The sequence below is a fragment of the Castor canadensis genome, chromosome 9 (assembly GCF_047511655.1).
Source record: "Castor canadensis chromosome 9, mCasCan1.hap1v2, whole genome shotgun sequence".
Lineage (NCBI taxonomy): Eukaryota > Metazoa > Chordata > Mammalia > Rodentia > Castoridae > Castor > Castor canadensis.
The window spans coordinates 131,529,337-131,544,976 of NC_133394.1; positions in this window are offsets into that span (position 1 = coordinate 131,529,337).

The following is a 15,640-nucleotide window of genomic DNA, read 5'->3' on the forward strand; positions in this document are numbered from 1 at the left end:
AAAAGGAGTGATCAACTTATATTAAGCACAACTGAAAGATCAAATGATATAATATAAGGAAAAATAATAGACAACTGTTTTAGGTAAGTTGGATACATTTACAAATTAGATACGGGTGTTTTGTGAAGTACTTTAGATGAAAGCTTAAATGAAGTGGGCTTAAGGAAGAAAGAGAGAAATACAATTGCAAGAGAGAAATATAGGCAATTATATCGATAAGTTTCCAAAAGAAAGGATCAGAGAATTGCAGAGGAAGGTGAGGTCGAAGTTCAACTGAAAGAGATTATTTGTAGTTTGTGAATTTGTGAGTGACTGTAGAGAACTTTCTGAGCACACAGCAAGGAAATTATCAGTTTTATAAATGTCATGTAATGTTTGCTTTTTTAACTATATCTCTTCTCAGTCAACTTTTCTATTATTATAAATAAGAGATATTTAAAACAACTATGAGTAATACTGGGTAGCATTTGAATAGGTGAAGAAGTAATTATTTACAATCACAAAACTAGTAAAGTCTTCAAAATTTCTACCTTTTAATTTTTTTCTTTGTGGTTTATAACTTATTTTAAGCAAATTTAGGTTAGTGAGAAGAGAATAAAACACAGGATCTTGTACATCAAGTAAAACAAGGTAAGAAGTGAATTTAGTGAGACAGAAAATTATCAAAGGTGGGGGAGTGGTATACATAATATCTGCAAGCACATGGTTGTTTTTTAATTATAGAGTATTCAGTGCAATAGAGACAGAGAAAATCCAGATGAGAAGATAGGTGTTTATCACTGTTACGTAGCTAACTCATCCGGAGTTTTGGCCATACCCATTGGAAAGAGGCTTAAAATTAGTCAGGAAATCAATAAACACATGCTCAAACCTGCACCTATATGGGGAACCATGGAGAACTTTATGGAATGAATCTTCTCTCAAAACTGGACATTAGATCATACCTCAGGTTGGTGACTAAGGAGAAGCAAAGATTAACACAGGAACTGGAGTCATTAGTTTAGAAAAAGCCTAACAGAACTAAGAAAACAGCTTAATATGTAATAACAAGATTCTAATTCTTGACCTATATGAATGTATATTTCCAGCTATACTTAAAAAAACAAGCTGAAATAGAAACTGACTTTGGTTTCAGAGCTTATGTACATAATGAACATAGCTACTAGAATCACATAAAAATCGGTAGTGATTTTTCCTAAAGATATTCTGAGACAAAAAATACAAGCAGATGTAAATACCGCATCATTCAATGCACACAAAATATTTCTAAATTTAGCTGCTAAATGCAAGACCAATGACTTAAACTTTTCCAGTATTTTTTAATGTTATAAAATACTTTGATTAGAAAGCCATACGTGCATCTTTTTGAAACTAGATCTGTGTGAAGGATTTTTCAGATATTGGACTTATTTTCATTCTAAAGGTAGGAAATAGTTTGTTAAAGTAGCCAGAGCACTTTTCACTCAACTGGAAAGTGTTGCTTGAAAAATTCCTTAATTTGAGATGTTTTTGTCAGGTTAATGAATTAGAATAATAAAATTATATTGAAAAAACCTGCCTGTATAGAAGACTATACAAGGTCAATGGGGAGGAAGATATACAGGTGACAAGCAATAAATTTTCTGAATGAAATTAGTATCTCTGATAGAAGCAATGTGTGATAAATAAGTATCTTCCATTAGAAAATACATTGTTACACTCTTCTTTATCTTTATACTTGCCTTGTTTACATGCTGTGTCTAAGAGAAATATGTATCACTTCCAATATATACAAGAAGAGAAAAAGTTGACCAACATAATTTTATAAATTCTGAATTGTACCCTAGAATATTCTTTAGTTTAAACCTTATTCAAATTAGTATAATCAAAAATTAGGGGTCTGGTGTAATGGACATAGTAGACACTCATCAATGTAAAAGTTATAAGTGAATCGATTTTCTAGTAATTTCAAATACCAGTGGGTTTTTGAACTATGTAAAATGATAGAATAATTTCATATTCTTGAATAGAGATGGCAATAAAAATGGATTGATTTATTAAAATTTGCATTTAAATGACATATCATTAGATTCCAAAGCCTGAAAGGTAGAAATATCTCTCAGTGATTTTTATTTAACTTTTTAAACAGAGTTTAACACAGTTTTCCTGGGTGATAAACTAATTTAGAGCCACATTATTTTGACAGTAATGTAATATAAATTGTCCCATGTTGAAATGTGAAATTATAAGTCTCACTTAATATTTAGAGAGAAACAGAAAGAGAAGAGGGAGAAAGAGAAACAATCCAAAAAAAAAAAATTGAGACTCTAAAGACTAAACCTCATTCTCTCTGTATGTTTTTAAAGACAAAAAATTATATGATTTTAAACCTTCTGATCTTCTGAGATAAATCTCATTTGAAACAATAAAAAGTAAACAAATTAAATGAATAAAACCACATTTGAACAGTGAAAAAACAAAGAAGAAAAATACCCTTCCATAGAAGAGCATTAAAACTCACCTGAATATACTTCATTAGATTTTGGTTAGGGTTCTTTTGACTACTTTCCAGTTATCTTTAATCCTTCATTTCTGTTTCTTTTTATCGTGGTTTAATGTAGTAAAAACATTTAATGAATGCAATTGTACAAGCAATATTCTGACTTAATTTCCATGGTTATATTCTCTACTTGATAACACAATTCAAAAAAAGACATGATCTTATTTTTGTTATTGTTATGATTATTACTGTTTTAACCCAAATTTATAAATATTAGTTACCCAAATCCTAAACACACTGTAATATTTACTATAATGCAATTATTCTAATGCATCTGATTGTACCAAATTTAATATATTATTAAGTCTTTGAAGTAAAAATAATACCTTAGTCTCCATTCTTGTTATGTATTAAAAGCATACAGTAATTGCATAAAAATTTTTCAGGAATATAAATTGAGAAATTTAGAAGAGATTGCTAAACTCATAGTACCCATTAGGGAGGTGTAAATATGAAAAAAATAGGACATATTTCCACCCAGTTAATAACATGGTAGGTTAATGAACAATTACTAATAAAACATTCATACTGTGTGGAAAAGGTAGTGTTCATGAGTTACAGTACTGCTGAAGAAGCATGACACGCTACATAGGAACAAATTCTTCTTTCCCAATACTGTGATTTGGGACATTAGACTAAACACATCTAAGGGTTAGCAGCATGCTGTATGGGAAACAAATGTTCTGCCGTCTGGTTAGGCTCAAGTTCTGGTTCCACCACTGACTTAAGTAGGACGGTGTTTAACAGTTACCATTCTGAGCACCTTCACATGGCACATGGTGGTTACTCATCCTTACTGAATACAGCCTGCTGTGAAGATTAACTATGACAATGAAATTACAGATTGTGTTGCATCATTAAAAGACCCTGTGTTAGTTCTTAGTTTTTTTTTAAGTAATTCCTTAAAATGTACACTACTCAGTCTTTGAAAGTCTTTGAAAGGCTCACTATTTGGATTAAGCCTGAATTCTGCTTACCTGGATTTGAAAAACAACTGAGTCCAGAATATCATACCGGACAGTGGAGCAGTGTTAGCAGTAATTGCTACAGCTCTGCAGGTGAACTCGGATCTCGACTCTGACCACGATGAAGAGATGTAATACAGGAAATCAAAAGATGGCAGCTAGAGGGAGGAAGCAGAAAGCGTGTCTCCTATAGTGAAATCTTGGAGAGACACTGGAGACACACCTTGCAGGCATAACCTCCCAGAAGAGGCAAAACTTTGACCCCTCCATACCTCCAGCTGGTGCAGAACATCTCCACTTCACATTAAACAGAGAAACCAGGAGGGCCCCTGGGCCGCCAGTCACCCATACCCAGACAGCTTGGGAAGACGTAGACAAAGTGAGCTTAGCGGTACCACAGTACTCTCACAGACAACCCTGGGCCAGAGCAGCATAGCCCCCTGGACAGACTGACCTCCACCCAGGGAAAAAAGAGAAATTGAGTAATAAGCAATAAGAACAAAAAAAACACGTGAGAAAGAGGGTGGGGCGCACTGAGCGCCAAAGGAGGGGGGAGGGGAATCCTTCCCGGAACTGTAAATGAACAAGCTGGGCGGGCTGGAGAGTCTCCGGTGGAAGCATATGCTTAGGATGAAAGGCTGGAAGAAGATTTACCAAGCCAGTGGCCCCCAAAAACAGGCAGGAGTAGCAATACTTATCTCTGACAAAGTAGACTTCAAACCTACATTGATCAAACGGGATAAAGAAGGACATTCCATACTAATAAAAGGGGAAATAGACCAAAAGGAAATAATAATCATCAACCTGTATGCACCCAATGTCAACGCATCCAATTTCATCAAACGTACCCTGAAAGACCTAAAAGCATATATTAACGCCAACACAGTGGTTTTGGGAGACTTTACCACCCCATTATCATTAATGGATAGGTCATCCAAACAAAAACTCAATAAAGAAATCCAAGATCTAAAATATACATAGATCAAATGGTCTTACTTGATGTCCACAGAACATTTCATCCAACTTCTACACAAATACATTCTTCTCAGCAGCCCATGGAACCTTCTCCAAAATAGATCATATCCTAGGGCACAAAGCAAGCCTCAGCAAATATAAGAAAATAGAAATTAAACCATGCATACTATCTGATCACAATGCAGTAAAAGTAGAACTCAACAAGAAAAGTAAAAACAAAAAACATGCAAACAGCTGGAAACTAAACTTCTCATTACTTAATGAACAATGGATCATTGATGAAATAAAAGAGGAAATTAAAAAGTTCCTGGAAGTCAATGAAAATGAAAACACAACCTACCGCAACCTATGGGACACAGCAAAGGCAGTCCTGAGAGGAAAGTTTATAGCCATGAGTACATTTATTAAAAAGAATGAAAGATCCCAAATCAGTGACTTAATGATACATCTCAAACTCCTAGGAAAACAAGAACAAGGAAATCTCAAAACAAATAGGAGAGAAATAATAAAAATAAGAGCTGAAATCAATGAAATAGAAACCAAAAAAAACCATACAAAGAATTAATGAAACAAAAAGTTGGTTCTTTGAAAAAATAAACAAGATCAATAGACCCCTGGTAAACCTGACTAAAATGAGGAGAGAAAAACCCAAATTAGTAGAATCAGGAATGCAAAAGGGGAGATAACAACAAACACCATGGAAGTCCAGGAAATCATCAGAGACTACTTTGAGAACCTATATTTAAATAAATTTGAAAATTTTAAAGAAATGGACAGATTTCTAGATACATATGATCATCTAAAACTGAACCAAGAGGAATTAATCACCTGAATAGATCTATAACACAAAATGAAATTGAAGCAGCAATCAAGAGTCTCCCCAAAAAGAAAAGTCCAGGACCTCATGGATTCTCTGCTGAATTCTATCAGACCTTTAAAGAAGACCTGATACCAACCCTCCTTAAATTGTTCCACAAAATAGAAAGGGAAGGAAAACTGCCAAACACATTTTATGAAGCCAGTATTACACTTATCCCAAAACCAGGCAAAGACACCTCCAAAAAAGAGAACTATAGGCCAATTTCCTTAATGAACATTGATGCAAAAGTCCTCAACAAAATAATGGCAAACCAAATTCAACAACACATCAAAAAGATTATTCACCACGACCAAGTAGGCTTCATCCCAGGAATGTAGGGGTGGTTCAACATACGAAAATCAATAAACTTAATAAGCCACATTAACAGAAGCAAACAAAAACCACTTGATCATCTCAATAGATGCAGAAAAAACATTTGATAAGATCCAACACGATTTCATGATAAAAGCTCTAAGAAAACTAGGAATATAAGGAAAGTACCTCAATATTATAAAAGCTATATATGACAAACCTACAGCCAGCATTATACATAATGGAGAAAAACTAAAACCATTCCCTCTAAAATCAGGAACCAGACAAGGATGCCCACTAGCTCCACTCCTATTGAACATAGTACTGGAATTCCTAGCCAGAACAATTAGGCAAGAAGAAGGAATAAAAGGAATACAAATAGGTAAAGAAACTGTCAAAATATCCCTATTTGCAGATGACATGATCCTATACCTTTAAGACCCAAAAAACTCTACTCAGAAGCTTCTAGATATCATCAATAGCTATAGCAAGGTAGCAGGATATAAAATCAACATAGAAAAATCATTAGCAGGAGGTATCAAAATACCTGACTTCAAACTATATTACAAAGCAATAACGATAAAAACAGCATGGTACTGGCATAAAAACAGCATGGTACTGGCACAAAAACAGACATGAAGGCCAGTGGAACAGAATAGAGGACCCAGATATGAAGCCACACAACTACCACCAACTTGTCTTTGACAAAGGAGCTAAAAATATATGATGGAGAAATAGCAGCCTCTTCAACAAAAACCACTGGGAAAACTGGTTAGCAGTCTGCAAAAAACTGAAACTAGATCCATGTATATCACCCTATACCAATATTAACTCAAAATGGATCAAGGATCTTAATATCAGACCACAAACTCTAAAGTTGATACATGAAAGAGTAGGAACTACTCTGGAGTTAGTAGGTATATGTAAGATATTTCTCAATGAAACCCCAGTAGCACAGCAACTAAGAGATAGCATGGATAAATGGGACCTCATAAAACTAAAAAGCTTCTGTTCATAAAAAGAAATGGTCTCTAAACTGAAGAGAACACCCACAGAGTGGGAGAAAATATTTGCCAGCTACACATCAGACAAAGCACTGATAACCAGAATATATAGGGAACTTAAAAAACTAAGTTCTCCCAAAACTAATGAACCAATAAAGAAATGGGCAAGTGAACTAAACAGAAATTTCTCAAAAGAAGAAATTCAAATGACCAAAAAACACATGAAAAAATGCTCACCACATCTAGCAATAAAGGAAATGCAAATTAAAACCACAATAAGATTCCACCTCACCCCTGTTAAAATAGCCATCATTAGCAACACCATCAACAACAGGTGTTGGCAGGGATGCAGGGAAAAAGGAACCCTCTTATATTGTTGGTAGGAATGTAAACTCATACAACCACTCTGGAAAAAATTTTGGAGGCTACTTAAAAAGCTAAACATTGATCAATCATTTGATCCAGCAATGCCACTCTTGGGGATATACCCAAAAGACTGTGACACAGGTTACTCCAGAGGCACCTGCACCCCCATGTTTATTATGGCACTATTCACAATAGCCAAGTTATGGAAACAGCCAGGATGTCCCACCACTGACGAATGGATTAAGAAAATGTGGTATCTATACACAATGGAATTTTATGCAGCCATGAAGAAGAACGAAATGTTATCATTCACTGGTAAATGGATGGAATTGGAGAATATCATTCTGGCCCAAAAGACAAAAATCACATATTCTCCCTTATATGTGGACATTAGATCAAGGGCAAACACAACAAGCGGATTGGACTTTGAGCACATGATAAAAACACGAGCACACAATGGAGGTATGAGGATAGGTAAGATGCTTAAAAAACTAGATAGCATTTGTTGCCCTTAATGCAGAGAAACTAAAGCAGATACCTTAAAAGCAATTGAGGCCAATAGGAAAAGGGGACTAGGAACTAGAGAAAAGGTTAGATCAAAAAGAATTAACTGAGAAGGTAACACACATGCACAGGAAATTAATGTGAGTCAACTCCCTGTATAGCTATCCTTATCTCAACCAGCAAAAACCCTTGTTCCTTCCTATTATTGCTTATACTCTCTCTTCAACAAAATTAGAGATAAGGGCAAAACAGTTTCTGCTGGGTATTGAGGGGGTAGGGGGGAGAGGGAGGGGGTGGAGTGGGTGGTAAGGGAGGGTGTGGGGGCGCAGGGGGGAGAAATGAACCAAGCCTTGTATGCACGTATGAATAATAAAACAATCAATAAATAAATAAATAAATGAAAGGAAATCAAGCAAGTGAGGAAAATAAAAATGAGGAAATTATGAAGTGGTTTACAGTAAATTCACAAAGATCACTTTAGGATCTATATGATAAAAAAAACAACAAAACTATTTTCAGAGGGTTCAAGTTGAAAATCTTGGTGGCATTAATAGATATTCTTCAGTGAGAACATTAAATACTAAGGAATCTGCTTCACATAGTGTTTTTTAACATATGAATCATTGACAAAGTAATCCTAAAATAAATTTGAAAGGAGAAGGACACAAATTTAACCCAAAAAGATGCTCATAAAGTATATTTATAAGGATTTTTTTCCTATCAAGTTATTTAAAGGATCTTATTTGTACAGGAAATCACAGTATTCATATAAAAATTGCTTACTCCAAATTGCAAATTTAGAGTATGATATTTAAAATAAAAAACATAGGCTAAAATCAATAAATACTTTTTTAAGAAAATGGATTATTTGAAAAGTATTGATTTACATATTTACATTTTGTAATAAAATAAATTTCAGATATATAGTATTGTTCACTGCAAAATCAAAGTTGTGAGAGTATGATAAACAAAAAAGATAAAAACGCTGAGTGTTTTTAACCCACATTTATAATCCTAGCTACTTGGGAAGTAAAGGTTAGAAGGATTACAGTTCAAGGTTAGGGCAGGCAAAAAGTTGACAAAACCTCATTTGAGCCACAAGTAAGGTGTGGTGGTACATGTCTGTAACCCAAGCTACACTGGAAGCATAGGTAAAAGGATCTCTGACTGTGTTAGCCCTTGGCAAAAATGCAAGACCCAAACTTAAAATTAACTAAAAATTTGAAAATGTAAATTTGATGTGCCTCAAGTAGGACAGCACTTGCCTTGCAAGTATGAGGACCTGAATTCAAGCCCTAGTATATAAAAAATAAAACAAATAAGTACAGCATTTCAATTAATAGAAGGGAAAATACCAGGAAGAGAAACTTTGATAATAAAAGTAGAAATTTTGATCCTCATATATCATTATAAACAAGATTAAAATATTAATGAATGAATAAATAAATGGCAATAGAATTATTTGTTGGAAACATGACAGATAAGATGTTGTTATTTTTAAAATCTTAATTATGTGATTTCAGAATAAAGTTAATTGGTTGTTTCAAATTTAAATGTGCAAAAGGAATGCTCAAAGAATGAATCACAGAATATTATACAAGTATTCATATACCACAATCCTAAGAAAAAGTGTACATCAAAAAAATAAGACATTATCTTATAATTTTGGTGAGGATTCAACATAATATAATTTCCATATGTTCCTGTAGTACCATTCAGAGATATTTTACGACATATTTTTCTGAGGGACTCATCAGAAGTAAGCACAAATATATATGTAAAATACTTATATCCCAAACAGCAGCAGTATTGCAATTGAAGTTTGGTCATACTTTTAATATCATAGAGAATTATGCTAGTATTGTTGTACATTATAATGTAGGAAGAAAGCAAATTACTCATTTTCTACTTACTTTGGGTTTATATCGCTACATCTTGGGTAGTAAGATTTTGGGCAACCATGAGGATTTGTAGTTTTCTAATTATACACCATATTTGTTCACATGTATTATACAATGAATAAATAGATAAAAAACATGCATATAAAAGATACAAACAGACTTGGCACAGTGGTTTTATCTGTATTCCCATCTACTTAGAAGCCAGAGATCAGAAGAATAATGGTTCAAGGCCAACTCAGCCAAAAAGTTAGCAAGACCATATGTCCAAAAACAAGCAGGACATCTTGGTACATATCTATAATCTCAGCTATGTGAAAGACATATTTGGAGGACCCCAGTGTGAGAGCAACTGGGCAAAACCAGGAGACTAATTCTGAAAAATAACAAAAGAAAAAGGGCCAGGAGTGGAGGGTGCTAAGTTGGGTTCAAGTGGTAAAGGGTTAGTTGAGCAAGTGCAAGGCCATGAGTTTAAACCCAGTAAAGAAGAAAAGAAAATTCTTTCAAATTTCTCATATAAAATGAAGTAGACATGAACCTAAATATCAAAGGAATCAAATGTGCCTTAGCTAGTTAATTTCAAGGAATTAAAATTTCTTACATTTTAACTAGATTCACTGAATAAAATTTTGAGCAATGAGTTAGGGCTTATAAAATATGAAAGGTCTTCACTGTTGTTGAAAAGATGAAATGAACAAAGTCAACATGATGCCAGCATAAACTTAAGGTGACTAACTATAAGTGCCAACTTTAATGGATAAAGGGTCATCTAGACATTATGCCTGAGTGTGTCTGTATTTCTAGAAAAGATGAGCCTTGGAATCACTCACGTGTGGATAGGGTATTATCAAATCCACTAAAGGCTTGAATAGACTGTAAAGGTGGAGACATTTGCCTGATGCTTGAGCTGAGAAATCCAACTTCCACTGTTACACATTTGCAGCCTGGGTCCTCAGGCCCTTGGAATTAAAGTATTTTACACATACACTTTTCCAGCTTGTAGATGGAAGATTGGTACTTCTATGAACCTTTTCATATAACAAATATTTTATCTATCTATCATCTATCTTCCTTCCTGTCTATCCATCCATCCATCCATCTGTCTTCTATCATCTATCAAACTATGTATCTACCTATTTAATCTATTAACTTCCCCTTCTATCTATCTATCTACCTACTTATATAGGACAAGCTAGAATGTTTCATCCTATTGGCTCTATTTCCCTGGAGAATCCTGATTAATATATAGGCTTAAAAATATATAGAAATCTAAATTGGAAAATCTAGAAGAAATAGACAAATTTCTAGATACATATGACCATCCAAAATTGAACCAAGAGGATATTAATCACCTAAACAGATTAATAAAACAATGGCAAACTGAATTAAACAGAAAATTGTTACATGTAATACAGAAGCAAAGCCAAAAACCACTTGATCATCTCAATAGACACAGAAAAAGCATTTGATTAAATTCAATATCCTCTCATGATAAAAGCTCTATGAAACTAGTAATATAAGGAATGTATTTCAACATAATAAAGACTATATATGACAAACTTATAGCTGATATCATAATTAATGAGGAAAAACTGAAACCATTTCCTCTAAAGTCATGAACACGACAAGGGTACTCACTCTCTCCACTCTTATTCAACATCCTAGCCAGAGCAATAAGACATAAGAAGAACTAAAAGGAATACACATAAGTAGGGAAGAAGGCAAAATATCCCTATTTGCAGACAACATTATATTATACCTAAAAGACCCCCAAAAAAACTCCACCTAAAAATATCTAGACACCATAAAGAGCTTTAACAAAGTAGTAAAATACAAAATCAATTTATAAAAACCAGTAGCCTTTGTATACACCAACAATGAACAGGTTGAGAAAGAATATTGGAAAACAATTATATTTACAATAGCCTCCAAAAAACCCAAATATCTGAGGATAAGCTTAACAAAGGATGTGAATGACCTCTACAAATTATTGAAGAAAGAAATCAAAGAAGACTAATAAAGATGGAAAGCTCTCCCATACACATGGATTAGTAGAATCAACATAGCAAAAATGGTTATATTACCAAAAGCAATCTACATGTTCAATACAAATTTATCAAAATTTCAATGGCATTTATCATAGAGGTTAAAAAATCAACCCTAAAGTTCATTTGGAAGCACAAAAACTGCAAACAGACAAGGAAATACTGAACAAAAAGAGCAACTCTGGAGGTATCTCAATATCAACTTCAAACAATACTACAGAACCCTAGTAATAAAAAAAACATCGTACTGGTACAAAAACAAATATGATGGTCAGTGAAACAGAATAGAAGACCCAGCTATGAATCCATGCAGCTACAGCCACCTAATTTTTAACAAAAGCACCAAAAGTTTATAATGGAGAAAAGACAGCGTCTTCAACAAATGTTGCTAGGAAAACTGGATATCTGTCTGTGGATAACTGAAACTGGATCCATGTTGCCACCCTGTACAAGTATCATCTAAAAGTGGATTAAGACCTGAAACCTTGAAGCTAGTACAGGAAAGAGCAGGGAGTACACTGGAAGCAATAGGCATATGCAATGACTTCTTCCGTAGAACTCAACTGACTCAGTAACTAAGAGAAAGGATGGACAAATGGGGCTACATTAAATTTAAAAGAGTCTGCATAACAAAAGAAATGGTCTCTAAACTGAAGAAGCTAGCCACAGAATGGGAGAAAATCTTTGCTAGCTATGCCTTTGACAAGGATTGATAAATAGAATATACAGGGAGCTTAGAAACCTGAACTCCCCCAAAAATCAATGACCCAATGAAGAAATGGGAAAATGAACTGAAATTCTTTTTCAAGGGAAGAAGTCCAAATAGCTAAAAAACACATGAAAAAATGCTCACCATCCTTGGCCATGAAGGAAATGCAAATCAAAATTACATTCAGTTTCCACCTCACTCCTGTTAGAATAGCTACCATCAAGATCACCACCAAAAAATGTTGATGAGGATGCAAGAAAAAGAAACCCTTATACACTGCTGGTGGGAATGTAAGCTAGAACAGTCACTATGGAAAATAGTATGGAGGCTCCTCAAAAAACTAAAAACAGATCTGCCATACGATACAGAAATATCACCTCTAGGGATATACCTGAAGGAATGTGAGTCAGGTTACAACAAAGAAACTTTCATACCAATGTTTATTGCAGCATTATTCATAGTAGCCAAAATGCCCCACTACTGGTGAATGTATTAAGAAATCATAGTATTTATATACAATGGAACTTTACTCAGCCACAAAGAAGAATGAAATTTTGTCATTTGAAGGTAAAGGGACAGAAAAGGAGAACATCATCTAAAGTGAAGTTAGCCAGGCACAGAGGCCAAAGGCCACATGTTTCTCTCATGTATGGAATACAGAGCTGATACAAATGCAGCAATATTATGAAACACTGGTCACACTGAGGGGACGTCACCTATGGGAGGCGTAGGGTAAAAGAAGGAAATGAAGAGCTTGAATATGCTTGAAATACTCTCTATACATGAATGAATTAAGAAATCTTAAACCAGCTGAAATGACCAAAAGAAAAGCAGTAGAAAAAGTAGAATGGAAAACATTAGAGGAATAAGTGACATTGGGTCCATCTTAGGAATGATCTAATGAAGTCTTGGAATGCATAACCTAAAAACAATGACAAGCTCAAGGTTAGTGGAGAATAATGGCATTTGAAAAATATATTTTTGCCTTCAAGTTAGACTGTTGTTCTTTAATTTGATGTCTGTTTTTTACCAAGATGTCAAAGGAAACAATAATCCTGATTCTACTGAATGGAAGAGCACATCCCAGGCATTGTTAAAACTGTAAGCTGTGTAAGATAGAAAACTTACCTTCAAATACCTTCAAACAGGTTTTAAGGTAGAAAGATTTGAGTTTTCAGGTGTGAATGATGGGTAGTGACTTGGAGAGAGGGTAGAGCAGTCACCAGCCTTCCTGAAGAGGAAGGTTTTTTTTTTTCCTTGGGGAGAATTTGAGACATAATTAGATACAGTTTGATCAGACTATGGTAGGGAGAAAAAAAGCAACAGTTAGATATACCTATTCAGGACTTATAAAATGAGCTTTTTAGGGATGAGTTCACCAGGGAAATAAATAATAATAAATAATTAATTAAATATAATTGTGAAGGATTAATCAAACGAACAATAATAGTACCAAATCACAATATTAAGAACCATCCCTTGGTTACATGGAGGGACTAAAATAGATATACAGGTCAGAGTCAAAATTTTTAAGGTACAGAAAATGTGTTCCTCTGTAAATACACAGAGGAATGCAAATAATGTAATTTCCTGAGGTAATTTTTGTCTTAATGAGCATAAAACAATGCATGACTCCAAACAGAGGGGACAGTGAACCCCTTGTGCTTTGGAAGAGCTTTGTAATATGCTGCAGAATCCTTGACAGTATATTATTTTCTCCTGCTGCTTTTGGCCAATCACAACTATTCTGTGGAGTCAGACAAGCTCTCGGCTCATTACTGAGCCATGGAAGCAGTGTCACATAGGTCTCAGTGCAAAAAAAAAAGTCCATTAGGAAGAAGTCAGAAGAATTTGCACATAGTCATGCTGTGCAGTTATGGTCCTATTGTTAACAACAGTCCAAAAATAACTGCATCTTAAAAGTCTCAAAGGAGTAAATAGTTTCAAATGTTTTTCATGTTTAAAAGTAATTCTTTATATTCTTTCATAATGTTTAATGCTGACATCTGTGGAGATTTACAAAAAAATATGTGGTTAATGTCTACTTTTCAAATATAGTGGTCTCTCTGTCCTTTAATGGTTTTCCACAAACATGCTAGCTTTCATTTATTTTTTGAAGTGATTTTTTTTTGTGGCAGTTATTCCAAACAGATGAAAAAAAAGCCATGACAAATCTTGGATTGTTTTTTAAGTATTTCTTGTCCCACTGGAGAAAACAAAGTCCAACTAACATTTTCTGAGCCAGTATCTGTTAAAATGTAATTAACCGGCAGAGTTTGAACACCTTTCTGTGAACACTCAGTAGCTAAAGGAAGATAAAAGCCTGGGTAAACAATTGTATCCTGCAGGTCCTGACAGGTGTGACAATGTATTTTATTTATTAATATTTAAACTTACTTTGGAGTAGCTTCAGACTTACAGGGAATTGCAAAAGTATTATATAAAGTCTCTGTAAAAGTTCTATCCAAGTTTCACCATTATTAAGTGTCTTACATTACCTTGAAATATTTGTCAAAATTGAGAGACCGACATTGATAGTTCCAGCTGCTAAACTTTAGATATAATTTATATTTTACCATCTTTCCACTGATAATCTATGTAATGTTCTTTGATTTAATGCAGAGTACCACATCTCTAGTGATCCTCTATTCCCACATCTTTCTGGTTTGTGACAATTTTTCTCTTTGTTTTCATAGCCTTGACAGTTTGGAGGAGTATTTGACAGTCTTACAGAATATCCTGTAGAAGAACCCTCACACTGATTTTGTGTAGGGATTTTTGTTTAAATGTGAAATTTGATATGTCTTTTATTGTCACATCACATCAGAACGTACATAAAGGTAGCATGGCATCACTGCTGATGCTACCTTTATCACTTGTTTAATGTAATATCTGCCAAGATTTTTCACAGTAAGTTCACTCATCTTCCCTTTTCTTATTCTTTATTTTGAAAACTAGGCACAAGCCTTAGTGTATACTCTGGGGAATCTGGATGGCAGGGGAAGGCTAAATTCCACTGTTGGAGAGAGTATCTGGATAAATGAATATTTGCATGTCTTTTCCAAGAAAATTTGCCTCTTCTCCACTTATTTGTTTATTCAATTATTTATTTTTATTATTGTTGATTTGTGCATTATTTTATGTTGAATTATACTCCAATTCTTAAAATTTCAGACATTGGAAGTCTTTTCAATTTGACTGCTATGACCATTTAATCAGCACTCTTGTTTTGTTTTCTCAGAACATTCTAGGATTTTAAAAATTGTTTTACTATTATTATTGTGGTAAAATATATACAATAGGTGTTTTAACCACTTTAAAATACAGTACCATTCCTGATACTTTTTTACCATCATCAATCCCAGTTCCAGAAATTCTCATTACCTTAAATGTCATTGTTTCAAAAAGATTTCAAAGGGCTGGAGGTGTGACTCGAGTGACTTGTGTGCCTGTCTAGCAAGCAC